Raw genomic sequence first — 27,776 nt, 5'->3', positions numbered from 1 at the left:
TATTCCAAGCTCAACAATGTTCTTAGCACCGAATAACTTATGCACACCAGCCGGGAGCCCCCAGAGCCTCCATACTTTCCGTGCGCATTACACCTCGTGCGCTGCATACATGCAGCTGCATCAGTGACTAATTAAATAAGCCCCGATCGTGCAGCCCAGTATAATATAGCCTGTCTCCTTCTCGTCCTCGCGGCTCCGTCCCGATAAATTAGCCGATTAGCATTTTCCACGAGGCCTAATTATAAGATGCTCGCTCCTCGCGACGAGGTGCGATCAGCGTGGCGCTGCGCACGTGCGCGCGCATGTATAACCATACATTTGTACGTGTGTGTGCGCTGCACCTTATAAACACCTACGTGTTACACATGTATGAAGGCTCAAAACTCGAGACTTATATATGACTCGCCGGGAGATTAATTGGGAGCGGAGGGACGGGGGTGCACAAACGAGCGAAGTCGCGAGTTTGCTAAATCGCGGGCGAGTTATTCGTTGCAGAGAATTATAAGCCGCTGATTGTGCAACGAGTTACGGCGAGGGTGTGTTTAATTCTACCTTATGGTTATATCTCATTACATCAAAATACTTTTGAAACTTCATTTCAAACAATACAATCTATTTCCTCTTTCTGTTTCAGGTGAGTCCACGATCCAAGATGAATCTGATGACGCGTCCTGGCGTGACCTCAGCGCGTGAGTCTCAATATCATGCATAATCGCTCATCCGGCCTTAAATCGAGGATGACCTTCCCGCGAGAATCAAAGTGTTATACCGCGGCGCAGTACTTCCCGGAGTCGAATATTCTCTCCCGCATCGGGTCCCAGGAGCGTCACATCCGGCATCGGCCGCGGCCGCCGAATGAAAAGACAGCGATCGAAAAACCGCGCCGTTACACGCGCGGGGATTCTTTCGCATTCTCATTCCACATCGGCGCACCGACGATTGCATGCATATACATATATACAGACATACAGCCTCTCTCGAGTCGAATCGTTGAGAACCGAGGTCCTTAGCCTCGTGGGAGTCGTCGCGGCCGTCACGGACGACTGGCTCTCGTGCGCTTTTTGGCTGCGCGGCTTTTGCCATTCTTTCCCCTCTCCCCCTGGAGAGCCTCTATTGTTGTGTACGAGCTCGTCGTTTGTATCCAACACGGTCGAGTTGCGCAATGTCGTCTGTACTCCGAGGTGTCGGTTCCAGCATTTTATTGCGGGATCGTTAGTCTTAATTGAACCGCTCGTTTGTTTTCACTTGTTTGACAATTATATAGGTACACTCTGTTACCGGAGGCTTGGCTCTCGCTCAATTTTCCGCGTCAGCTTTTCTCGAGAGGAGACAAACGCTGCACGTATAAGATAAAAGTAAATAGATTACTCAGGTGCCTAAGCGCATACTTCCACACGCGGCTACAAACAAGCAGATACTCTGGCGGCTTAAGAACCGAGATAACAGAGGCGCGCGCAGGCGGCCGTGAAACGGAAAATTCAAGTTTAAAGTCAAAGCCCCTCAACCTTGAAAGGAATCCTCCCGGAGAGCGCAACAACAGCGTGTGCATATAGCCGGGAGGCGGAAGCACTCGTTACTCGCGGCGGCACACGTTTTACGCGTGTTCCTTTTGCACTCTACTCTCGCCGAGAGAAAAGAGAGAGAGAGAGAGAGAGAGAGAGAGAGAGAGAGAGAGAGAGAGAGAAAGAGCCCTACGCTATATAGCATGCAGCAGTAGTGCCGCGCGCACGCGGTAGATCCTAGAGAGATATCGATACTTTTCCTATTCAAATGTCCGCGAATGCGCGAAACTAATTAGCGGAGCAGGACGTTGATTCTTCGCCCGGGGTTTCTTACAAGCTGCGCCGATACTGCATGTACAGAGGTGTGCGCTTTGCAGATCCGAGAGCTGCTCGAGAATTTATAAATAGAAGCATGAGTCTAGGAGAGATCAGAGCTAATCGCTTTGGACTTGCGTAATTAGCCGCGTGCGCGTTGTTTGCATATTTTTGCATTTTTTTGAGATGATCTCTTCATACGCGCGCGCGTACGCGTGATGAATGGCTCGGCTTTCTCGGAGAAAGAGAGTGAACACGCTTGAAAGTTCAATTTCCGACCAAAGACGCCTCGTTTCCCAGCTCGTAACCGCGCGCTGCATCCATTCGATTCTCATCATCTCTTATCCCCGTCGCGCGGTATAAATGACCCGCTACAATCCTGTCTACAGTCAAAGAGGATCTCGCGCGCGCGCGTAACTCACACCTCGGCCGCATTCATCGGGGAAGACGCGATCGTCGTATCTCCAGCGGAGCGAACATAAATCTGCGTTCCAGCCGAAGATAAATGATGCCCGATGTTGTCCGCGCGCGCCGCGGCCACTTGGACGTTCTCGCTCCCTCTCCCTTGTAATGCAGCAGCGGCTACCGTGTAACAGCGCGGGAAATCAGCCATTGAGGCTCATTGAAAATCGCCGTCATCGTCATCGTCGTCCTCGTGTAAGCGTATCCGTGCGTAACTCGCTGCAGCAGCTTATCGCGCTCTCGTTAATTGCGCCGATGCTCTACTGACCTTGATCGCAGTAGCTGCTGATGCTCCCCCTTTTTTACTCTCGCTGCTGCTGTGCCTCTTCTATATCATCATCTCGCGAGCGTTCCAGTGCGTAGGTGCCAGAGTAATGCCCCTTTTTTCTCTCACTCATGCGAGCCGATGATGCGGGGGAGGGGTCCGAGAGCGTGGGTGTATGTATGTAAGCCGCTATTTTATTGAAGGGGGATCGCGCTTTATGAGCGCTCAAACGCCCGGCCGAGCGTGTTAGGAGGCGCACGCGGATCTTTCACGGATCGCCGCTTCGAGAGCTTAGAAAGTGCTTTATGGACGAGCTTTACGACTCGATCAAAGCCTCCGTTTCATAGTCCGGCGTGGTGTACGTATGGGAATTTATTCTATCCGGCGAGCCGTGGGTATGTCGTTACATTGTTTATAACTCACGTGCGAGAATTAGGAAGTCGTATCGAGCAGTGTACATATAACACTCCGTATAATTGACCGATTAATCCGAGATCCGAAGGACTAAACGCCTGTACATAATGGAAACAATAAACCGCTACATATTCGAGAATCGCGTGCAGATCGAGGAGGAAGAGAGAAAAATCCCACAACGATCAATGCGCCACATACATGTATAGCGCGCGAAATCTCTCACCCAAGCACGTAATCGCCGCGTGCGCGCGACGTCTATCTCGAATTACATAAGCTCGCGCGTAATCGTCTAATAATTATTAATGAGCTCGTAAAGAGCGGCCCGGCAGATATTAAACGCGGCATTAGAAGCAATTCTTCCCGGCGGCGACGGCGCTTTCTCTTCGCTGCAGCGAGACACACGGGCTACCGCATAAGTCACACACATACACACACGCTCTCCGCGAGAGATTCATTGTCCTCATGGTCTGCTTCTCTCTCTCTCTCTCTTTCTCTCTCTCTCTCTCTCTCTCTCTCTCTCTCTCTCTCTCTCTCTCGCTGTGGTTTAGTAGGTTACAGACGCCCGCGAGAGATTTCCTCCCGTGTGTTAGATAATAACATTAACGCTCGCGCGCGAGTCGCTACAGTCCCTCGGTTCATAATATACAAGCCACTCCCCGGCACGGACTCATCGCTGCACACCATCGCGGATAAAAGGTTAATCAGCCGCTAATTCGTTTCGCCGCGCGAGATCGTGCTGAGCAGACGACGACGAGGAAGTGCAGGCCGTCGAATATGTATCTGTTGTCACGGATGTTTGGGGGTGCTAGGAGGGTGCTCTGGGAGCACAAGTGACGAATGCTTGAAGTCCAGGATAGAGTTTATTGTCCGTGACACTGTATACTCGACGCGAGATTAGCGAGAAAGTTTCTTTTGTAATAATCCTACGTGTCTCGCGTGTATCTCCCTATATACTGCAGCCTTGATTTATCGATTCGATCGCCGGGAAGCGACCGAGCAATGCGCTTTTGTGGCGATCGCGTAAGAATATTCGAAAGTCGAGCGCGGCTTTCTATGAGCCTCTACTCACGCGCGTCTATATGTCTCTGCATTATTATCCACGTCCATTTGCGTAATATGTGGGAGTAGGATAGTTATGAAAAGTACGATTCAGTAACGATCGGCCGCCGTCGCTGTATATACACTCGCATTGTGCACTCGCAGTCGTCTGTGTGGTGGTATTGCTCGAATAAATCAGTGCTCTGTGTATAGGTATATCTTGCGCAAACAGCCGGGACAGCTGCTTCGATAACGCCGGCATTTTATTGTGCGACGAGCGTTAGCCAACGCGCCTAGATCACAATAAGAGAAAAACGCCTTCGGATACACACTCTCGGCGCGGTTTTCAGTAATTGAAAAATGCACGAGCAAGCTTTACTATATACTATGCTACACTACTGTTGCGTGAAATTGGGTCACGCGCGTCAAGTTTAATGCCTGCAGTGGCTTATGAGCGTGATATAACGCAAAAAATATTTTCATTTTCCTTAATAAACGGCTTCGGGGGATAAGGATTGTTGATTAACGATACTATTGCGATTTTGTGCTTCGAAACGTGCGCTTACGCGATGTGTACGGAGTTCGTTTATTTATTTGCATGGGCTTTAATTTTATGGCGCCTTGCGCTCTACTACTCCTATTCTTTCTCCCGCCGGTTGCATATTTATGATTATTCTATTTTGCGAACACGCGCCTTTGCGTAATACGCTCGCGCACGAGAAATTTTATCTTCGATGTTTACAACCGCACGAATAGGCATGTATTTTCAGTCGATAAAGCACTTCAATGAACAGAGCGAGCGAATGACACAATCGCGATGGAAAATTAATTATTCCACCAGCGGCAGAAAAAGCTCGCAGAAAATGGCGCGTCAGAGAGAAGATCCATTCAAATACAGCAGACAGGAGTGGACTAGCGCCAAGTCCAAAATAATCTCGGCTACCTTCTTGTTCCGTTGCTCTCGTAATAAATTACACAATTTCAGAGCGAATTGATTCTCGTAAAAACGAGAGCCAGGAAATAGTAGTCATCTGTACAGCAAACGAAAAAGCAGTAGGACGCGAGTAAAAAACCCGAAGCAGGCTAAAAAATTAGGAGGCGTTGCAGCAACAGTAGCAGCAGCAGCGGCTGCAGAGAGGAGGAGACAGAATCCGATTAAGTTTCTTGTGAGTATTTGTGTGTGCTACAGATGCGATCGGATGGAAAGTGAGGCTGAAAGTGAAGTGGCTCTAGCCGATTCTTGCTCTCCCGCCGCTGCATAGCCATACTCTCTCCCCCTTTCTTCCTAGTCAATGTTAAATCTCGGGAGGCAGTCGATAGTGAGAAAATTAGAACGGCGCGCGAGGCGCTGCTGTATACGTTGATTGATCGATCGATCGGCGAACCTCTCGGTCAATCGCTCGGCCGAAGAAAACTCGATTCGGATCGTGAGCTGCGCGCGCGGAAGTCTCTATCTCAATTGCAGCTCTCTGTCTTTCTCGGGTGTTGAATCGTTACTTATACGAAAGATGCTGGGATGTTTGGACCGTAATGACACGATGAAATTTTTTTCATTTTCTCCTCGGTGCAGAGTGTACGAATTAAGAATTCAGAGGATTCTTTAGAATCGCTATGAATGAGGCTCATTCGGTAAGTAGCTACGAGTCGTGAAGATCGTTGCCGAGAGATCGCGTTTTTGGCGCGCTTGCGATTGAACTCGCGGTAAAAGGGGTTTTTAAATGGGCTGTATACTAGACCAACTGAATGCATCCTTATGCGGTGTTACGCAAGCGCAAGGATCGATTATGAGAGATCCCTAGATCTCGCGATTGCGATTGCTCTTTACGAGGCGTCGTTTCTCCCGCGAGACTTTGAGATCGGCCATAGTCGCATGGCACCGACACAGCATTACGACCCAATAATAGTTTAACGCTCTATATTACTTGAAGTAAGCTACATCTAAAAGAGAGATTACGCGGAAAGGAAAGCTAATCACGCGCTTTCCCCCTCAGTCTAGCTGCCCGTGAAAAAAAAACGTCGATGGCAATAACCAGCGTAATTGCAAGCTGCAGACCGCAACCATAATACGTACAATTACATTCACACCACAGAGCACAGATCCCAGCAGATAATCAGCTGCTGAAAAACCATAGCTGCGTGGCTCCACAGCCGTGGTTCTAGAAGAAGACACATAGCTGCATCATTCGTGTTGGTAATTGCAGGGGGTGTGTGCACAGAATCAGTAAAGCCTTCGTTCATTTCTATATAGCCGGGCGCACGCGTGTCGCAGCTTGTCAAAATTACAGGGACTACTTTGTACATTCACCACGGGGTGGCTTCGTTGCTGCTTAATCGACCGTATCCGCTCACGTTTCTGCGTCTCGTTCGTATACGGATGAAACTTTGTCTATAGGTTATACTTCGAGGAAAAAAAAGGAAAATCCCCTTTACGCGAGTATGCACCTTGAAACTGATTTTTGAATTAATTTCCCGAGACTGGATTTTAGCACAGCGGCGATCGGTGGTATTTTCTCGATTTATCGCTAATAAAGTCATTAAATAAACGACGCGCGATTTGCAGCGCTCGCGAAGGAGATATTAAAAGAAACTCTCTTGTGTACGGGCCGCGCGCAGCACCGCGGCGGGTATATTAAAAGCCTTAATACAGTCATAAAATTTCACGTTTTCGGCGTAAAAATGAGCGGCGCGACTTAACGAGTGTCGCGTGTCCGATTACAGGAGGACAAAGTTTCGCGGCCGCGCGGTCATAAGGAAAACCCACGGATGAGAAAAGATACACAGGAGGGTGACCGGGTCGAATAAAAGTGACCGCGCATAGAGGCGTGCGTATATGCAAATGACCGGCTCTCTGTCTCTCTGTCTCTCTCTCTCTCTCTCTCTCTCTCTCTCTCTCTCTCTCTCTCTCTCGCACGCGGGGTACCATTAAGCTAAACTCTCGGACTTTATATACGCGCGGAGTCGGCCAACAGCCTTCCTCCGCGTCCTTTTCCCCTTGGAATTCCGTGAGCGTACTGCCGATGTGCGTATATACGAGCCGGCATTAACTTCTCCATTCTACGAGGCTGATGCTCGGCCTAGTCCGCCTCTCTCCTTTTATCTTTCTCTCCAACACAAGAGAAAGAGAGGATTGTCGTCTCCGCAGGGGCTTTCACGTAACTTTTCCAGTTTGGAGGTGGCAGCTGGTAGCCGTTGACCTTCGGAGCCTGACCCTGGACTGTATACAGTATACGCCGGGGTAATTCTCTACCGGTTGGTTATAGTCGACGATATTTTACCGACTTAAGTAACCGTATGTTAACGACGCTATTAGAGAGAGTGTGTGACCGAAGTTTTCGGGTGACCAGAAGAAGCAAGCTTAAGAACGTATCCCGCTGCACAGAGACGGCAAAATTCCGCGTCGATTAAACGAACATTAAGAACATTAGCAGGAAAACACAAGGGATCGGAGGGCTCAATTCCCACACGCGTATATATACCATACGCAGCGTCCTAAGAGAGCCTATAGCTGATAATCTTGCCGCCAAATCTCTCGCGCCTCCTGTAAAATGCAAAGCAGCGACGCGCGCACGCGTCCGAGAAGCTACATCGACTTCCTCTCTGCGGTGAGCTCGGCTTTTGTCGGCGCGCGCTCTTGTTTTGCTCCTGTAACGCAGGGAGATTAGGGGCGAATTGGGAGGACGTGTTCTCGCCGATAAATCTTCCGACCGAGGCAATTAAGCCCCGCAGAGAGAGGCTAGCCATGTGTTTATGGATTTGTCCTTTGTATATAGTCTGCTGCCATCCATCATACTCAGACTGCTGCTTTGACTAATCTTGACGCGGAGGGTTAAATACATGGTGCTTCGGTTTTGATTCTCTAAAATTAATTGCTGCCTTACATTGCTTCGTAGAAGATCTAGCTGCGCTTTCGCAAAAATTTATGACGTACAGGTATAAGCACAGTTCAATAGTATATAGTCTTACGCGCTCAGTTCTCTTTTCTAGTCAAGCACGCGCGAGCCTTTAATGTCACTTTCGCGCCGCGCGCGCTTTATCTCGCGTTATACACCTCGTACAGGCGCACACATATACCGCACGTCGCTGCGCTCTCGGTATATTTTCACTCTCACTTATTAAGCGCGCGCCAAGAGGATCTCCTCGAGAGCGAGAGCGGCCGCTTAAGTAGAAACAGACGCGTACGTATGTACACACTCCGCGCGGGCCTTAGAGCGTTTAACGAGTCTCTCGCGCTTACTCTTACTCTGTACAGTACACGGGGGATTGTACGAGGTCGGCCGCGAGCGTCCGCTCTGTTAATTGGGTATTAGGCCGCGCTCCGCTCTGCTCGCTCGCGCCTTTTATTTCAGGACTTTCAGCTTGAGCGCTGCGATTCATTTGGCGCGCGATTGTCGGGCTCGTCGCGTTTTGTTTCTGCGGAGGCCCCGGGGAACGTCACGGGTTGAGCGAGAAAGTTTTATCGCGGTCGTTACATCATCTAGATGAGGCTGCTTCTACCCCATGGCTTTGAATCGTTCCTTACGGAGCGGTGAGAAATGCCGGCGAGTTTCATAGTGAAATAGAGTTACGAATCGCTCGGCGATTTCGAAGTTCGCGCGAAATATATTCAAATTCGATATCGCAAAAACGATGTCTCTACGCTCGAGCGCCGTAATTTATAATTATACGAGCGGCAAACGATCAGAAGCCGCGATAGCCGAGCAATCTTTCTCTCGATCTATCTCACTGCACAGCGTGTCTATGACGACGACAAAGAATAAGTAACATCCGTGATCTAGCCGCGCGTTTTTTTCCCGTTGCGTAAGTCGGCGCGCGCGCATCTTTGACGCAACGCACGGGAGAGAGAGATTTATGTCGCGCCGCAGGTTCGATCGATTTTGCACACGTGCCGGTGTTTGTTGCCGTTAGGGGAACGATTACGGAGCGTTTAAAGGGAGTGATCGTTTCGTCGTGACATGCAGGTGACGTACACTACGCCATGATTTTTCTTTGTGTTTTTATAGCTCTGTGTAAGGATTTCAAATTTCATTGCAGAAAACATACCGTTTATGCCGTTACACGTGATTCTTTATATTGCGCGGAGCAATGAAGAACCATTGCGACACAGTAGCCGACAAAAGAAATGGCTAATGGTGCGCGTGCGCCAGGGTAAATATGCTTCGTAACTCTCATCGCGTGCTTTTTTATAACCCGTGCTAATAATAGCGCCGAGTGCAATTCTTATAACAGCGGACAGATATCATTCATGTTTGCTTGACAGCTTGTACCAGTGTGTTAAAAACTATCATTACGATTATTCAACTATCTAATTAGAACCCTAACGATGCATCGGTCTCTAATAAGCACTTAACAGCCGTGTTGCCCTAACAGAGTAATTATAAAATCCCAGCTAATTTTTCACTCGTATCCGCCGAAATTTACGACCTCGCATTTTTCCAAATCTCCCCGCGACATGCAGATTCCTTGTAGGCCGTACAATTACGTACCTCTAATCCGAGTCCCATAATAAGCAGCGACGGGAACGACTACAATGACGATCCTAAAACCTGCCTCTTATGTATGCACGTCAGTTTTTCCCCCTCTGAAAACTCTACACAGAGAAGGTGTACTTTTTCGATACCTCGAGAGCGCCGTGTACTGCTAGAGAAAAGGAGAGAGAGAGAGAGAGAGAGAGAGAGAGAGAGAGAGAGAGAGAGAGCTTAGACCATCGAGCGAAGCGTTTATCATTAACCGACTCGTAAAGAAGAGAAAGAAAAAGGTCGTCGCGGCGTTGCAGCCGCGCGCGCACGATAATGGCCAGTTTGACCGTAAAACTCGTACTTAAACGCTTAATTTATGGCCGGCTTTGTAAAAGCGCGCAAGCGCGTCCACTATTCGCAAAAAAGCTTAAAACCAGCTCATCGCCGCTCTCCACGCCTGTGTACAGCTTCATAGAGTCGCGCGTATAGTATATACCTGAATCCGATATAACCAGTGCGGTCGATCCCATTGCGCAACGAAATTTTCACGTCTCAATTTTCCGGCCCAACTAACGAGATCGCGTAAATATCTCTCACTTTCTCACACGCGCATTCCCTTTTCCTTGAAAATAGAACTGAGAGAAGCACACACAGGCCTCGAGCATCTATTTATTCTCGTACACACTGTACACCGATGATCGCGACTCCCGTCCTTATTACAACGCAGCAGGGCCCAGCGCTAAAAGTCCCATTGATAAACGCCTGCACGCGAGTAGTCCCTTGATAAGAGTCTTTCTATAGCGCTCTCTTTCGGGGGGACGTAGATTAATCACCCCGCGCCGCAGCAGCAGCAGCAGTCGTCGAGCGCGAAAAAGGGAGACTCGCGACGGCGCGTAACCGAGGGAGGCCTCGCTGGTGTAATGTTATGCAAAGTATACGCTGTTCCAGTCTCGTGGAGAAAGAGAGAGAGGGGGGGGGAGAGGCTCGAGCTATTAAGGAATAATTGTGAGCGCGCGAGAGGCAGAGAGGGGAGCAGCCGCATCGCCGAGGTATTCTATTTATAGCGCGCAATTTTATTTATAGGGACGACGAGGAGCGCGCTGAAGAAGGATGAGGAGGTGGAGAGATGTGTGTGTGTGTGTGTGTGTGTGTGTGCAGCAGAGGAATACGGGGTAGCCGCGTAACGCGGCGGCAGTCGGCTGGCCGTTATTATCATAATAAATCGAATTACGCGCTCGCAGCTCAGACACACGAGTTATTATGCACATATGATACTTTGCTTCTTTACGCTCCAACTTCTGCGCCTTTTTTAATCGCGCTTAGTAGATACTTGTGAGGGAATATAGATCGAGGTTCACGCGAGATAGAACACCGCGCCGATGACGTCTTTTTTCGTAATTTATGGCGCGGAGTAGGAGCCTCGCAGTGCGGGAAAAGCCACGAGGGATTAGGAAGCCGACTGCTGTCGACTTTCCCATAGGGATTTTATGCCCGTCCGGTAGCTTTCAGTGCTTTTTCTCGCGAGCCTGACAACTTGAAAAATTGTCCTGGTAGCTTGCTTCAAACACAGGTATAAATGTTATCATAGGATGCGCGTACAATGGTAAAAAGTTCAATTAAACCGGCGCGGCCATAATCGCAATCGGAAGAAATTCCGCTGGAGAGTCAACAACCTGCGGTAGTAGGCTACTCCTCCAGTTCCTCGTTAAGCGTTGACTGCGCAGCCCATTGTACACTCATATACCTACGTAGCGCGACTGTCCCCTATTGCGCGCGCGCATACGCAGAAACTCGTGCCGATAAGCGTAAATCAACGGGCGACTCCATCTGGTATTTCCGCGAGCGGATCCTATCGCGCGATATATACGCGCTGCGCACACAGACTGAACTGTACGCGCCGCGTGAGATCTCGTTAAAAGCCAGCGCGGTCTTATTTTCCGCCGCCGCGACGAGCGCGGTAATTAAAAGCCCCCCGGATCGGATGGTTCGCGGTGATCGCGTCGACTCGTGCGAGCTCGACCTAAGCTCGGGAGGCTCATCGATACGGACATGGGACACACCGAGGGCTTGACGGTCGTGTTTTCCTGCAAGCGTGGAAAAAGTGGGATTTCGCTGCGGGGGTACGAGTAATATTCTTGGCAAAGGCCATACGAATTCTAATTCAATGACTTCGCTTATCATCGACATCGAAGCAAATTAAAGAATCGCACTCACATACGGCAATCGAAGTGACTGCAAGCCTAAGCATCGCAACGCTCCTCCCTTTTGCTCGCCCTCGAGTCCTTAAATACCGGTTCTCTTGCAGCACACGGGCACGCTGCGCACACTCATCGCAGCTACACGCTCTTTCCTATCTCGAGGCTCTCCCCGGGCCTAGAGGTGATAAGGAATTGATAGCGCGGCTGCAATTAGAGGCGTAAATTGTTAAACACACGCGCCTCCTGCATCCCGCCGCCGCCGTGAAATGACAATGTGCGCGTGCTGCGTGCTCGGCGACACGGAAAAAAGCAGCCGCGTAACCGACGAGATAAGCGCGCGACGTGCAGAGGAAGAGATCCGCGCCTCGAGATAATCTAACCTTCGTCATAGCTTACCGAGCGCGACGCCGGTTTCTCTGCCCCCCTCTATCTCTTTCCCTCTACACGTATACACACTTACGCATTTCTTCGCTCTCCGTGTGCTCTACTGGGAGAGATGCGCATTGAGCGAGTCTATTTAGTCAGTGCTTGCTCTGAAGCCGCGCGATTACTCCGGGCGTAAATCAGGAGCACACGAATTCCTGAATGAAGACGATGAGTCTGCTCGGTATTATACGCGTGTGTGCCGCGATACAACTTGACGCAGCGACGAGCGAGCCTTGGACTTGCCACCGGATGAAGGATGGATCCAGCAGCTGCTGCTGTTTGAAGGTCGCCGTTGCGACACTTTATCGTTGCGCGCTTCCTTCTTCGGGAATTTGCCCTTAGGCCACAGGTGAATCCTCTCTTCTTTTGCGTCTTGAATATGTACTTATATACAAGAGTTACAAGAGGCGAGAGCGACCTTTGTTCTTGCGTAAGGTGCGTGTGTTGATTTTTTCCTGCTCGTTCTTTGATTTGCATTTGATAAAGTTCTTGTTTGCTTTGGTAACTCTGAATTATTAGCTGTTTACCGGGAGGTGACGTGAGTGATTACTTCTTAATTAAGCAATGGCTATTTCAATAGTCGTGCCATATATTTATATGACTTAATCAAAAATTCTTAGTTGAAATTACAAACTTTTCTAGAACAGGCTTAATTTAACCTAAAACAAAATAAAAGTTGAACAATGTCAAATCAAATATTTCAAACCCTTGATTCCTCATCAATTCAGAGTCGTCAAATCTACTAGACAGCTACATACTTTAGCTAAAAATTGAAAATCAAAGCTACTCTAGCATGATTTTAAAAATGGCGTATCTTATATACCAGGGTACACAATAAAGTTGTATCGCATCAACAATCAGTATAAATTGAGTCGATAATCCTTCAGAAAATCAGCGTAGACGTTTGAGCGATAACCTGCCAATATTACTGAAATCGATCCGCCGCATTACAATATAATAAACAACGCTCAGCTGCTTTAATTATCGGAAAACAGCGTAATTTCATAATTCATTAAACTACAAGCACAGAGCTCAAGCAGAAAGAAGTAAAAAACGAAACCGGTCCTGCACTATAGCTCTCGCCGAGAATCGCAAAGCCCTTATACCGCGCTCCTTCTTCCCCAGCGCATCAGAGAAAAAGAAATCCTATTCTGTTCCCTATACAAAAGCCGAGAGTTTTGCGCTGGCATAATTAATTATATGTAACCGCACTAGCAAGAGCGCAAAAGTGAAACGTGCGTATCGGACATGCGAGATAGGCATCTTGCGCACACGGCTGTAGCGCGCGATGTCACGCGGACTCTTGTAATAAGAGGCTCACGAAATAAAAGGAGGATATACACTGCACATACGGCAGTTCACGCCCGACGACTCTTTTACAAGGAGCGCGAGCGTTAAATTTTTCGTCCTTTTACTTTTAATTAAGTGCAGCTCGAGCTCAGCCGCGCGCGCTGCTGCTACACAACAACAATATAACGAATGGCAGTGCCTTGCGTGGAAGCGATTAATGCGTAATTTTCGCGTTAATGAATATCAACGAGCGAGCTTATTTATAATGCATTATTTTTTCTACAATTATTATTTTCTAAAGCCCCGGAGCATGCATCATCCTCAGCATTAAACTTTTAAACGGAAACTGGCAACGCTAAGATCGTGCTGTGTACACGCATAAATATAACCAGTTAAAAATGGCCTCCGAATGAAAAATGCAACAGACACAGACACACACATAGCAACAACATGTATGGTACATCGGAGAACCGGGTGTACGACCGAACCAATCCACGGAATTAATCGAAAACTGGTGTACGGCAGTACGCGCGCGGCATCCTCCATCATCCCCACTGTGTGTGATTCTCAGCAAACAAACAAGCAAGCAAGCATAGGCAACAAATCAGAGGCATCTTCCGGCTGGCGCCTCGGTGCCGGCGCGCGGCAGCAGCCGATATAATAATTACGAAAATCGGCCTTTTCCCCTCGATCGTACATACACGCATGCACGCAGTATACTCTCGCAGTCCTCGAAGGGACGTGACGGATGGCGCCGCTCGCGGTCTACGCGAAAACACGTGTTGCCCCTGCCGTACACGAGTATATAGGTATGTGTATGTACTTGCTTGCTTTCTTGCTTGGGACTTTATATCTATCCATCTCTGTTCCTCTCGCGCTCGAGGAAATTGAAAGGATAGAGCTCGCAGCAGAAGGAGAAACTAGTGTAGAAGCCCTGTGTTAGCCGAGATGTGTATGCGTGTTTAGCGAGAACTGGTATATCGAGAACCGCGCATGTGAGTCCACGCGAGTGTTCGATGCGGCCTTACACGTTAACACGGCTCTTATTTTGTCTCAGGGAAGCTGCTCGCGAGGCATCTTTTATTTCTCCTCGTATAGTCTAATCGGAGCAGTTGGGGGATTTTTCCTCGCTTTTTTTCTCGATAAATCAGCCGGATGATCGAAACGGTGCGCACTTTAGAGTATACGATTCCGACCGAAGCGATGCGGTATTCCGACGCGGCTTTGACACGTTACTCATGTACGCGCTCATATAGCAGCAGTCATCGTGCGCACGAGTCGTATACATAACGTGCAACCTGTTGCCGCAGGATCTCTTTCTCTCTCTCGCTGTTTTGTTTGCAAGCCAGCAGCAGCAGCGCCTACTTCTTTTTTTTCCTCCTCGCGCATACTCTCACGGGGAACATATACGCGAGGGCAGGTGCGAGAGAGGCTTTAAATGCACGTGACACGCGTGGAGCGAATTTTTATAATCCGTTCCTCTCTTGCGCACTAGCCCCATGAATAATGTGAGCCGGTAATGAACGCGCCCCGCGTTCGGTGTACAGCGCAAGAGAGCAACGCGCCGCGCGGGCAATCATTGTCGGTTTATCTCGGCAGCTCTCGTGTGTGTGTATATTATACATACGCATCACGCCCGTATTCGCTCGAAAACACAATTAATTTTTTTACACTCGACGCGCGAGCCGCAAAAATCGCGGAGCTAAATGCTCGTTTTATCACGTGCCGAGCGCTGCGGATTAAAATAACGAACGCGATTCCTCGGGGGGATAAGACCGGTAGTTCGCTTACGACGGGTTATTTTATTTTAAAAAGAAGCTTCGCCGATACGAGGCTCGTAAAATTATAATTCGTATAATCCCCTGCTTCGTGTATAATTACGCTCTTATAATAATAAGTATCGTGCTTAGCATTAGCGGCAGCTCTCCGCGCGACAACGGTTCCACCAACAGTTCCGGCAGCAGCAGCTTCCCTCTCGCTTTTCCCTGCACTTCCGGAGACTTCTCTGCCGCTGCCCAAATAACCGTCCCGACCCGCGTGACTCCGCACGAATTCCTCCGTAACCTCTTCGACGCCAACATGTAATCCGCTCCTCGCTGCATCCATCCATCCATCTCGGCGCGTGTGTACGTATAGCTATAGACGGAGAAATATAGAGATTCTTGCATGCGGCGTGGGGCGAAGCGAAATTATTCATCGCGCGCTTCCGGCGCGTATACACCGAGCGCTGCCCGCAGTAGCGAAATCGACGCGCGCCGGGGCTCTTGTATTCTCTCACACGCAGAGGCCCCGACTTCCCGTGGGAAGTAGCTGCTGAATTCTCCGGGAAAACGCCGCTGAAATAAGCACTCGCGCGTCGGCAATTTGCCCGGGATTCTACTCTCGACTTCTGTGCGCGATGCGTCTTCCTCCTCCGCGAGCTCGAGGAAAAATCAGATTTTGTATTGAACTCGACGTGAAAAATAGAATATGCTACTTCTGTGAGGGTATTGTTTGAAAAACGAATAGGCATTAGAAATGTTAGGCATTGTGAAGAAGAAGAGCATACGGTATAATCGCGTACCTCTTCCTTTCCGCGTTAGCTCGACGGTCGATAACAAATGACTTTGGCGGATTTTCCGCTTTCTGGCCGGCTCTCGAGCGAGACAAGGAGAGACATAGGAAACGCCATTCCATAGCTTGTGTGTCCGTAGCATGGGGATAACGGATAGATTCGCTTAGTAGTAACGTTATATCGCGCATAATTAACAGTACAAGAGGCAGCTCGCTTTTTTTCCGACGCGACGCTCATCGAGCGCGGTACACTCCTCTCGATAAGAGGCACTTAGTGCCGAGGCAACAAAGTTGCTGGAGAGCTTTTGAAAGCGGGTTTGGTGAATTATGTTCGAGCGCCCTTGGAAATTTTCCCTTTTCGAATTCGTGGGAGTGCGGAATCTCCCGAGACGGTGGGATCGTGTTCGTACGAGATGTATAGTAGTGCTGAATCACCGTTTCTGGGAGTTCAATCGAGATACGAAAATTTCGCTTCGTGCGCGCGTCCTCGGCAATGATCGGGACATTTAATACCGTGCAATTTTTAGCCCATAAAAAGAGCCGCGCCTGTCGATTACGTTTAATGGATTGCCCGCTCGCTCGTCTAATAGAAAACGAGTCGAATTATGCAAATCGTCAATCATAAAACGTTTAGCTCACTGTATACGGCAGTCCTTGTACACCGAACGAGGTGCGATAAATCAGGCTCTCTCGATATCGCGTGTTCCTCGTAAACGTAATGCGCATTGTTACCCAGAAAAGTTACGTCCAGAGCGATGACGCGACGAAGTACTTGAAGTTGCCCTGTGAAGCGAACGAGAGTGAGCGCGAACTCGACACGCTTTCCCATTATAATTTGCGAAGCTTTGCGAAACGATTGTGCTGCTGCAACTGTCAATCCTGCGAACCACTTTGACGTCCGACCGAATTTAGCTTACCTTTTTTATCTTGTATCTTGGAAACAAAAATACGATTTCGCGCTGTATTCTTTTCGCTTGCATAATTAGCGCCAGCAGTTCTCTCTATTACGCTTCTCTCGAAAACTGGTCAAGTAGACCGCCGACTAATCACTTGCATTCCGCCGTCGAGGCGTTCTAAAAACCCGGTAGCGAACGCGGAAGGTGTGACACCTTTTTCCTCTATACTTCGCTGAGAGAGAAAAGAGGTGCTAACATGCTAATTGCCATTGTATACCTGATGTTATAAACTTTCGCACGCGCATAACTCAGCAAGCAGTGAAAAGGTGATGTATGCGCGCGTCTAACAGGTTCGTTTGCTTTTTTGTTCCAGGGCCAAGAACCCGCGACTGTCAACAAGTGAGTACACAGACCAGAGAAAACATAATAACTCATCTATAACGGTATACAACTGCTTTTTCGTATCGCGCTCTCTTTTATCCCATGCGTTCCAACGCGTCACTTTCATTCATGCGTATTCACGCTTTTACCGGTTTTTCGCCCTGCACCACGCGCTCGCGTAACACACAGCAGCCGATGTACTTTTACCGAGAACTCGTTGCTATACAACGAGAATTTCACCAGGTATTATATGACACGGACGTATAACGGACGTATAGATCAGTGTACGTATAACGATCGACCCTTCGGAATATCGGAACAGTCACAATGCGTAACGAGACATCGCGATCCGGCCAACCGGAAAGCCGAAAAAGTAGCCGACGCATCCTTTTCAAACAAAGCGGCCCGCTATAAGCCCGGGATTTCGTCACATGGCCGTGAACCCCCGCGCGAACAAGGGGCCCATTCAATATATACCTGTATACATACACGTTATACACGGAGCGCCGAAAATCGTGTAACCGCAATGGCAAGTCAGGCGCGACTCGTGCATGCGCAGGGCCCTCTGTATAGGTAGGATTCTTGCGTTAACTGCAGCAGTGCTCGCACGCGGAGTAGCCGTTAATCGGCGTCGAATAATGAAGCGTGTCGGCCGTCCGGCCGTGACGCATCGCTCGAGCGAGAAAGCCGATACACAGCATCAGGCCGCTCTACTCCGGTATTTAAAACCTGAGCGTTAAGCTCTGTTTCGGCCTGCGCTCACTGTATATTATATACACAGAGAGCTCCTTTGTTCCTCGAAAAATCCCTTATCCACCTCAACACACGCGCGTACACACGATAATCGAGTTCAGCGACGGGAGTTAAATCCAGCATATAGGTGCACGGCTCTATACCACGTATGAGGATTTAAGAGATGCGAGCAGCGTATGGCCTCTCCACGCGCATGCGATATTAGCTCTCGCGCTAAGGAGTGCGAAAAGCCTGTCGAAAGCGCGGGTATCGGCGGCAAGGCAAAAATGAAAAAAAAGTATGCACGCGGAGCGAATTTCGGCTCGCGGACGGGAATTTCCGGTTCTCCGCGCGCTGTCCGAAAGTTTCGATGTAATTAATGTACTCGCCGCTCGAACGAGAGGTCAAAGACACTCTCGCGCAGTGTACTTTTTGGCAAGCAGGTGTTCCCCCTCCCCCTTCGCATGTATATGCATACTTGTTTGTATCAGATTAAAATTCACGCGGGCAGTTATGAGCGTCGGCGGCGATCATACGAGAGGCGATTTATCGCTCTCGGCCGGCGCGAGACTCGTTCGGCACAATGAGGGGGTTTACGAGAAAATTCTTTTTGCTCGGCCCGGCGAGAGGTACATCGCGACCGAGAAGGTTGCTACGGCTTTTTATCATTCTTTGGAGGGATTACGCACGGAATCTGATCGGGTTATGCAATATTTCAATATCAGGGAGCGTTATTTTGATTTGCGCGCGAGAAATACAGTTTCGCCTGGGTGGCTTTGTGTGTAATATCGGCTACACAAAAGATCGTGAATCAATCAAGATTTGGCGAATAACCGCCCGGAAAGCCGGTAAATTGAATTCAATAGAAAGAACCATCGGCCAGGCGGCAGCGTGTTTAGGGTGCAATGTATCGGTTGTATAGCCGTTTCGGGCCTCTGTATTCGCCAGTCGGCGAGATAATTTTAAGGGAGAGAGAGAGAGAGAGAGAGAGAGAGAGAGAGAGAGAGAGAGAGAGAGAGAGAGAGGCGAGCCCTTGCAAATAGTACAGTTCGGCCCTCTGGGCAACCGTTGATTACTCGGGATCTTTTCGGTGGTCCGCTCTAGCTGTGCATACAATACTCTTGCGTGCCTGCAGAAGCGAAACTGTTTTGCAGCGCCTTTTTAGCAAACACGCGAAGTTGAGTGACGATGCACGGGAGGAAGTATATTCACGCGAGCGAGGTAAAATTATTGTTGTGCTCTTATTTTTAGAAAAAAAAATAGCAGCTATAGCACACTGTCATCTAAGGCGGCTACGTACATCCTCACGGAAAATTCGCACAAATCCCCCCCGCGAAGAAAAAACCGTCGTCCTCGCATCCAGGACCGTAATCCCCGGCATTTTTCTCAAGTCCGCGCAAAACTAATAACGCTCATCATTTTTCCACTCGCATCCACGCCGCTCACGCGTATAAGCATAGACTGCGTGTACTGGAATTATCACGGCAGCAGCACCAGCTGCCGCGCACGAACGTGTCCTGCGCAGAAGTGGCTTTTTCGCTGGACGCGCACTTCGCAGCGCGCATATCCGTCATATGATGGCTCGCGCACGAACCGGCGGCGCGTTGATCTTCGATGCGTGTGCTACGTGTTGATGAGAACAGGTCAGATAAGATAATGGGTGTAGCGAGCGATGAGCGGAGGGGGTAACTCGAGATTTCCGGTGCGCGTCTCGCACGCGCACCGGCACATATGAATTCCGCTGCTTGATCGGCCGCGTACGGCGTATAACGATCGTCAAGGATCCGCGCGGAAAAAAGCCGCGGCAGCCGCAAGTCGGGAGGCTGTTTTTGCAATTCGACCAGATCTTATTATAACGGAGCCAGCTCCGACGAGTCGACGAGATCGACGGGAGCGATGCGTGCGCTATAAACTGCAGCGGAGAGTCTAATTTACTTAAGAGAACTCTATTAACGGCCGTCGCTGTATGTATCACGTCGTTTAATCGCCGGGGCAGATCGTGTCGTTATGTACCACGCGCATCTCTTACTCGCGGATCGGGTACTTTTTGCCGCCGCGGTGCGTTTATTACGGGAACTCTCCTGGAAAATTTTTATTGGAAATATACCAAGAGTGGCTGTGACAGTTCCGAGGAGCGATGCTCGATGGGAAAATGCGCGAGAGGAAGAACAGGAAAGTGCGCTCTCTCATATTTTAAAGGAAATCCAACTCAAGGGAACTCTAGACAATCAAAAAATTGCGCGTCCTCGGGAGCTGGCACCTCTCGCGGGCAGCATCATAAATTCACGAAAATTATCCCGTCTTTCCTCGTCAGTCTCAAAATCCTCCACGATCCTCTCCGCATCCATTTTACGAGCTCGCTCTCTCTCTCTCTCTCTCTCTCTCTCTCTCTCTCTCTCTCTCTCTCTTTCTCTCTCTCTCTCCCTCTTGCTCCTATATATATGTAACACATACGCGGCGAAGAAGAGGAGCAGCCGGAGAGTAGAGCTCTCCGCGAGGGCGCTCGCAAGGACGCTCTCCGCTTGCGCTCTCTCTCTCTCTCTCTCTCTCTCTCTCTCTCTCTCTCTCTCCTACTCTGCCTCGCGGGATTTTTTTTTGAGTGCACCCGGTTCGTTGCTCCGCCGCAAGAGAGAGAACGAGAGCTCCTCTCTCGCTCGGGCTCGCTCGCGCGTTTCAATTGCCCGCCATTGCCGCGGAGCCTCGCCCGCAGGAGGGACGAGGAGAGCAAGAGAGAGAGAGAGAGAGAGAGAGAGAGAGAGAGAGAGAGAGAGAGAGAGAGAGAGAGAGAGATGCACCGAGGGGGCAGCGGCCTTAAACGGAGCACACTCTGCACGCCACTAATGCACTGTATATACTGCACGTGAGCGAGCGATTCGTCGATGCAACGCGAAGGAGCTGATACCAGGAGGGATTATCGCGGATCTATGCGTGTGTTCTTTCCGGCGCGAGTTTCGGGGCTGCCTATGCGTACGTTCATGCGCGCCATATAACTGCGGAGATTCTCGCAAGAAGATACGGCATATAATGACTGTATGCGAGGACGCCCGCACGCGAGTTTATGGAAAAATTGCACACACTAGCTGTAATTCATTTTCATATACAATGCAGCTGATGATAAGCCGCGTTAAAATCCAAGTGCGAGATGTCACCACCAACAATCAGGGGCCTTACCTGCGATTAGCCTCTCATTATAGCTCAAGATATATCGTACTTTGTGCGAGACGAATCCGTAGGTACACACACCAGCTTGCAGTTTGGTTCTGTCCCGCGAGAATAAGACTAAAGAGCGTGGCGCGCGGCTATTGTATACATAACAACCAGGCCCATGCATATACATATATACCTATGCAGCGCAATTTTATTTAATAACGATAATACCGCGCGGAGAGTTAAAGTATAAGAGCGAATAATATATTTACCCTGGCAGCAGGACTCTAAATCGGCCGCTACTTACGTCGTAACGACTCTAAACTGTAACCACAGTAATACAGCTCTGTGGCAGCAGCTGCAACCGAGAGAGAGAGAGAGAGAGAGAGAGAGAGAGAGAGAGAGAGAGGGAGAGAGTATACGAGTCTCCTGCTGGGCTGCTTACTGCTGCTGCAGGCCCATCGCGTCTCCCTGGCTACGTCTTCAATGTCCAATTATTCTCATTACCTTTATTATATTCTAATCGGCCCACGCGGGTGTGTGTCTATATAGCGGAATAATGCAGCTGCATACGTGCGTCATACATGTGTACATAACGAGACTCGCGAGGCTGAAGGAAAGAGAGAAAAGGAAGCCTAAACGGGCGTCACGTCACGTGTTCAGCGAACCCGCGCACTTGACCGCGAGCTATACACGCTGAGAGCTCGTCGCTGAAATTCGCTCTCAGTTTATTCCGCGCGCCGCTCCTTCGCCTATAGGTGTATATAGTATACTGTATATAAGATATTCTCCGGGAATTATTTTAATTTTTGCCTTCGCTCTCGCCAGTTATACGTGTGCATTTCAAAGTCTAATTTCTGGAACAGTCGCGAGTACAGCGTTTGCATTTACATTATACGTACTTCTCGGAGCAGATGATGGCAGTAGAAGGACATCGATACACGTGCAGCACACGAGCGTCAAGCGAGAGACAGGTTTGTAAACGCGCATACCTTAATATCTCAATCATCCTAGGGACAATATAATCGTCGCCTAACGATATTGAAAATTATTCATCTACGAAGAATCGAATCCCGCTTATCTGATGCGGCTGTATGTATATACACATAGCAGCAGCAAAACGTGTCTGACCACTTGGGTTTCATCTACTTTCAATTACCCCGACGGCTGACAATCAAAGTGCCCTCTTATTCTCAGCGAAAAATCTGCATATTCATGCGACGCGTCGCTTCCTCGCTTCGTTGTCGCGCGGAGAAAAATGATGGACGATGTACGTACATGCAACATCTTCACGCCCATCTCCCCGGCGTTTTCACGGTATCGTTGAACTTCAGTAACGCTCATTCTTCAGGCTATACGGCGGTGCATCGCTCGCTTTACTCTCTCTTTCTCTCTCCCCGCGCGCGGGCTCGCACTCGCTCGCGTGCGTAGGTATTCCAGTTCGACGTACTTCGCCTCTGCAGTGCGTGTGCCCCGCGGACATGAGCACACACATCTCTTGTACACTCGCTCGAGTACCTCGCAGGAGCGATGGCCAGCGTGCGATTAAAGAGCGCTCGTTTTCGGCTGTCGGGATCAGCAGATCGGAATTGGCAAGGAAAAAGAGGACCGACGATGATGAGGCCGAGAGCGATCAAACGATAATGAGCGGCGGCGGCGGGATAACGACGAACGAGTCTCGCGCGCCGCGCGATGCGGTAATACATGCTACACGAGACGAAGGACTACCGCGTGCGTGAAATTCTGGAGCCAATGACCATTAGCGGGTATTGCGTCATTACGCGCCGGCGGCATCGAGAGAGAAATGCGTGCGCTCGGGATTTTTGTTTGCATTTCTCCGCGAGCGGGGATCGAAGGAATTGCTCTATTTTCGTGAGAATTTCAGAGCCGGAGAGAGAGAGAGAGAGAGAGAGAGAGAGAGAGAGAGAGAGAGAGAGAGAGAGAGAGAGAGGAGAGAGAGATGCACTTGTTGCGCTCGCTCAGACGTTAAGTGGAGGACGAGGGCAGAGGCCTCTTCCTGCTTATTACTTAAATTCTTATACTTAGCGCGTAACGGTTCCCGCAATTGTTTGGGAATGATACGCGTGTTTGGAGGATGCCGCACACGGCTCGTAGAGCTCTCAACGTTATTGATACTGGAATTTTCGTAATCGTTCATTACCGCGATTGGCTGCCGACGCAAACCCCCCGTTTTACCCTCCCTTCCCTCCGATCAATATTTTCCTCTCTCAACCAGGCAAACATCGCGGGATAGCTCGTATACCTGCATAAAGCTTGAAGCAGCGACGATCCGCAAAGCTCGGAGAGCGCAAATGAAACTCCGCACGGCAACAGTGTGCAGGGCTTTCTCTCTCCATCTCCCGTCCTACGCCACTGCTCAGGCACAGGGGCAGGGATAGAGAGCGCAAGCGAGCAGCGCGCCAGCTCGGCGGCAGCGGCGCACGAAAAAGAGTTGCCATCGACGAGCACTCTCCACAGCAAGTTCCACGACCGCATTTCGGGACAACAGCACGCCAACAGAGCAGCGCGAGTGAGAGAGCGGCGACGTCCTTGGTTCGTGTCAGTGGCATAGAGCATACGGGGCCCGTTCAAGGTCGCGAGCCGAGCCGAGCGCTGCCGAGCCGAGCCGAGCGGACTCACGGGAGAGCCTGTAGCCGGCCAACCGAGAGCCGGGGCTTAGACCGCCGATAACTGCCGGCCAGTCGACTCTCCTCTCTCTATATACAGGCACATGTACAGTGTAAGCTCGTTGCACGAAAAAGGGGCTTGCAATAGCGGCGTTGCTTAGAATATTCGTCGTACGCTTCTTTGTCATCACAGCTCGTCAGAAGAGCTTATTGCAATTGGCGAAAAACGCGAAAAGGATCAACTGAATTCGAGGCCTAATACCGATTCTGCAATCTGCAATGTATTGCAAATTATTAAAATGGCAGCGTGTATACTCTCGTGCAAAGTTCAAAAGGAAAACTTCGCTTGAAAGCTCGCTCTCGAGTGCGCTGCGGCGTAAACTTATACGCGGCGTGCCTTATTCAAAACACACACACACACACACACACACACACACACACACACACACTCATGTCATAATACATACGCGAGAAGAGCGTAAAAAGGACGGAGATGGATGCAGAGTCAGAGAGGTGGCAAATGCTAAGGTAAATATAAAGGAGCTGCAGAAGGAGAGCGCGCACCAGTAGCGTGAAACTTGGGGGGTAGCTGCATATAAGTGAGCCCCGTGTCATACTATACCCGTGAGCTCGCAGCTCATCTCCGCGTCTCCACGAGCTCCTTATTACACCGCGTACTGCGCTGCAGTGTACACATACGTCTCGGGGATCATTCGCCTAGTGTCCGTTGCATTCCACTCTGCTCCTATACAGCGTCCTTTTGTTTCCTTTACACCGTGTGCGCGTATATTTTGCCGCGTTATGCACTTCACATACCCACTGCGGAATGGAACCCGCACATATCCGAGACTGTAGCATGACTGCAAGCATTTCTTTGACGGCGGAGAAAACAATTTCGTCAAATCTTCACGCTCGTGTTTGAGAAGGCAAAGGCATACTTGCATTCGCCGACGACAGTTGAAAAAGACGAGTATGGCGCGGCGCGCCTTCCCTGCATATTTTATCGTATTTTTCCGTCTACACGCAGTAGAATAAATCGTTTCGTTATATCGGGGAATTGATTGAAGCAGTCCAAAACGCGTTGGAACAATTGCGTCTCCCTTTGCCGCGGGCTCGGTATATATACCCAGCGCCCGGTCTTCGACAGTCGTCGGCTTAAATTAAGGATCGATCGTTTTATTTACCTCTCGTTGCAGCAGCCGCGCGTTGAATACATATACTCGCGTAGGCAGAGCACGGCTTTGTATTGATAGCCGGCATTATCCCAAGGGTCCTTTATTTCCGGCGATTAAGGTTCAATCGGCTCGCTTTATATACGAACGTGTCACCGCGAGAAATACGTTTATTCCGCGAGTGCCGCGCGCCACTTAAGACAATCATTTATCTGACTGCGGCCGCGTTGCTTTATACTGTAATCGCACGCGCGCGCGCGCAGGGCGGAGAGCCAGGAAACGATAATAGAGCAACTTAATCCACGTCAATTTTGCAATGTATACTTTCCCTCTCGTGCATGCAGCGTATACACCGCGCGCTCTTGGAGTTTACATTATATAGATAGCGCGCGACAAAAAGACGTTTTAATTTCGTAGACTCGATCACTGTCGCGATTGTTATTGCTCGAATTCAGATATATACGTATAATAACGTTCAGGAGTGTGAAATGGAAGAGAGACTCGAATAAATCACGCGCCGTGCGTGTGCGCAATTGTGCGTTACGACATACACACGGAGCGAATCAAAGTCACGCCCTGCACCGCTCGATTTCGTTTCCACAAATCGAATCGACAAATGAAGAAATCCAGAGCTCGAATGAACGATCGTTTGGCACGCACGAAGTGTAAGCAGCCCCCTGATTTACATCCGATCGCCGGGTATGCAGCAACGAAATTCGCATCTACTGATGTGTATGCGCACAGTATGGATAGAGCTCTCGCGTTAAGCGTGCAATTTGCGCCGTTAAGAAAATTCAGCGGCGTTTAAACGGATCGTTATCTAAATTGCCAGCGAGAGGTTGCGCTCTCTTCGCTCGTCCTGCGCGCCGCCGAGTGCTCCTTTTCATTCTATTCTTCGTTCCGCATAGTATATATAGGTAGTGCCGCCACTGCGCCGAGACTTATTGTCGCGCGTCGCGACGAGGAGATAGCTGCTGCGGCGCTCTCGGTTTCGATTTCTGCGTCGAAGCGGCGCGCCCCTCTCGCGACCTCCTTTCCCGGATGCGCAGATGCATACAGAGCCGCATGGACGGGGAAAGAAAGTTATACGTATATGAGTTTGTTTTTTTGCGAGGTATTTTTGGGACGCCGCCGTTGAGGCGTTGTAAACAAAGAGGAGCGTTCGTTAATTATGCCGAAAACAGTATAGAGACCGTCGCGCGCTTTTACGATTGCTGGCGGGGGCTTTGGTTCACTCAGTGAAGAGTGTTTGTTTGTTACGTCTAATTGCTTTTATACGCTGAAAACAAACAAAGGTTTTACGGCTCTGGATTAACGAGCCTTTGAGGAAGATACGCTATCTAGCAGATGGACGAAATTTAATTTACGCTAATTAGGTATAGAGGGGGTGAGTCATCCCTCTCGAGGGACGCGCAACTTTACAGTCGAAGAGAATGTTTGTTCTCCGTTGAAGGTAAAAGCGGCAATTTTAGATTAAACATCAGGAGGACTCTTTTCGATCGAGAAGAAAACATTCGCTAATTGGATCGATAATAATATTTTGAGTGTATTTTTCCAGCTTATCTTCACGAAAACACATTATCCGCGCGGAGAGACAAACAGCACTCCTAAATCACCGAACCTCCTGATTCACATGCGATAATTCTCACGCCAACGCCCTGCACTCGCATCGCACAGAGCAGAAAAAATCTCCGTACAGTGCAGTAGACTTCCGCGCGCTAACAAACAGCGTGAACACGCAGCAGCATCTATAGTGTATCCAGCTGCCAAGCGCGACAAAAATCTCCACAGACAACGCCGGAAGAGTACCGTCGCGGTCCATTTGCTTACGCAGTGTGTGCATATATCTACGCGCATACACCATATAGCTCGTCTCGCGCGAGCGATCCCACAGCATTAGCGACATTTTTCTCCCCATTCTTCCGTCATCTCTGTCTCGCGGCAGTGCACATGCACGCACGCAACGACTCGCGGCTCGCGCCTAACGAGAGAATCGCTGCGGAAAGGGCGGGTGTCTCTCGTCGCGCCTCCTACGTTCGAAAATCGCGGGAGAGAGAGAGAGAGAGAGAGAGAGAGAGAGAGAGAGAGAGAGAGAGAGAGAGAAAAGCACGCGCAGTAGCGGCAGCAACCATATCTATCTTTATTAAGGTTAACGGACGTGGACGTGGCGCGCATCGATAATGGCGCGAGAGATGCGGTGGCGGCGGCGGCCGCAGCTGCAGACGCAATCGATAACGAGGTGATGGTTAGCGTGTATATATGGCGCGAGCGCGAGTATCTTTGACTGAACAGCCTCTCCTCTCTCTCTCTCTCTCTCTCTCTCTCTCTCTCTCTCTCTCTCTCTCTCTCTCTCTTGGCATATCGATGATTATTTATATTGGCGGCACGGCCTCTTCTTTTTCTACATTCTACCTACTCGTGTTGCCGGCTTTCTCACGCGTGTCTATACTTGACTTTTGAGTACGCGTAATTCTTTTGGACGAGAGCTGTGGCTTTACCGTTCGGCCGCGACGATTCTCTATTGGGATGATTTAGCGCGGCGCGCGACTCGACACAAGCGTATACAACTATAATACTCGCAAGGCTATGTACCGCTTAATTGAATCGCCTTTTTCCGATAAAGCCAACATTCGTACTTACAATTAAGACTCTCCTCTTCGGAGCACACGCACTCGGCCGAGCTGACATAATCGCGCGCGCAGCTGTGCGCCGCCGCGTTTCCCTAATGAACCCGAGAGAGACAGAGAAGCGGCGAAGGTATACACGTACAGATACACACATTGAATTCCCGTGTCCTGGTTTCCGGCACACGCGAGAAGGTGGTGGCGTTTCGCGCAGCTGCCCGATAGGCCGTACACACGGACACGCGGGATTTCCTTGGAAGACTAGCCGCTTTCGGCGC

General features: G+C 49.8%; 1 protein-coding gene across 5 annotated transcripts in view; it reads left to right on the top strand.

Moving 5' to 3' along the window:
- The window catches only part of LOC100115432, a 167,359-nt gene that overhangs the window by 76,404 nt on the left and 63,179 nt on the right, over window positions 1–27,776 (top strand). For 3 of the 5 annotated variants that reach the window (XR_004344847.1, XM_008207569.3, XM_032599028.1), the window contains one exon: window positions 17,189–17,214. The exons of 1 other annotated variant lie outside the window; for it this stretch is intronic. The gene's annotated coding sequence lies outside the window, so the exon portion shown is untranslated. Of the gene's footprint in view, window positions 1–651; window positions 690–17,188; window positions 17,215–27,776 lie in introns of those variants that run through there. One more of the 5 variants, XM_031929642.1, reaches the window with a different exon arrangement.

Source organism: Nasonia vitripennis, chromosome 4, assembly GCF_009193385.2.
Source record: "Nasonia vitripennis strain AsymCx chromosome 4, Nvit_psr_1.1, whole genome shotgun sequence".
Lineage (NCBI taxonomy): Eukaryota > Metazoa > Arthropoda > Insecta > Hymenoptera > Pteromalidae > Nasonia > Nasonia vitripennis.
The sequence above is the reverse complement of the archived record's forward strand: the minus strand, read 5'-3'. Positions and strand labels throughout refer to the sequence as shown.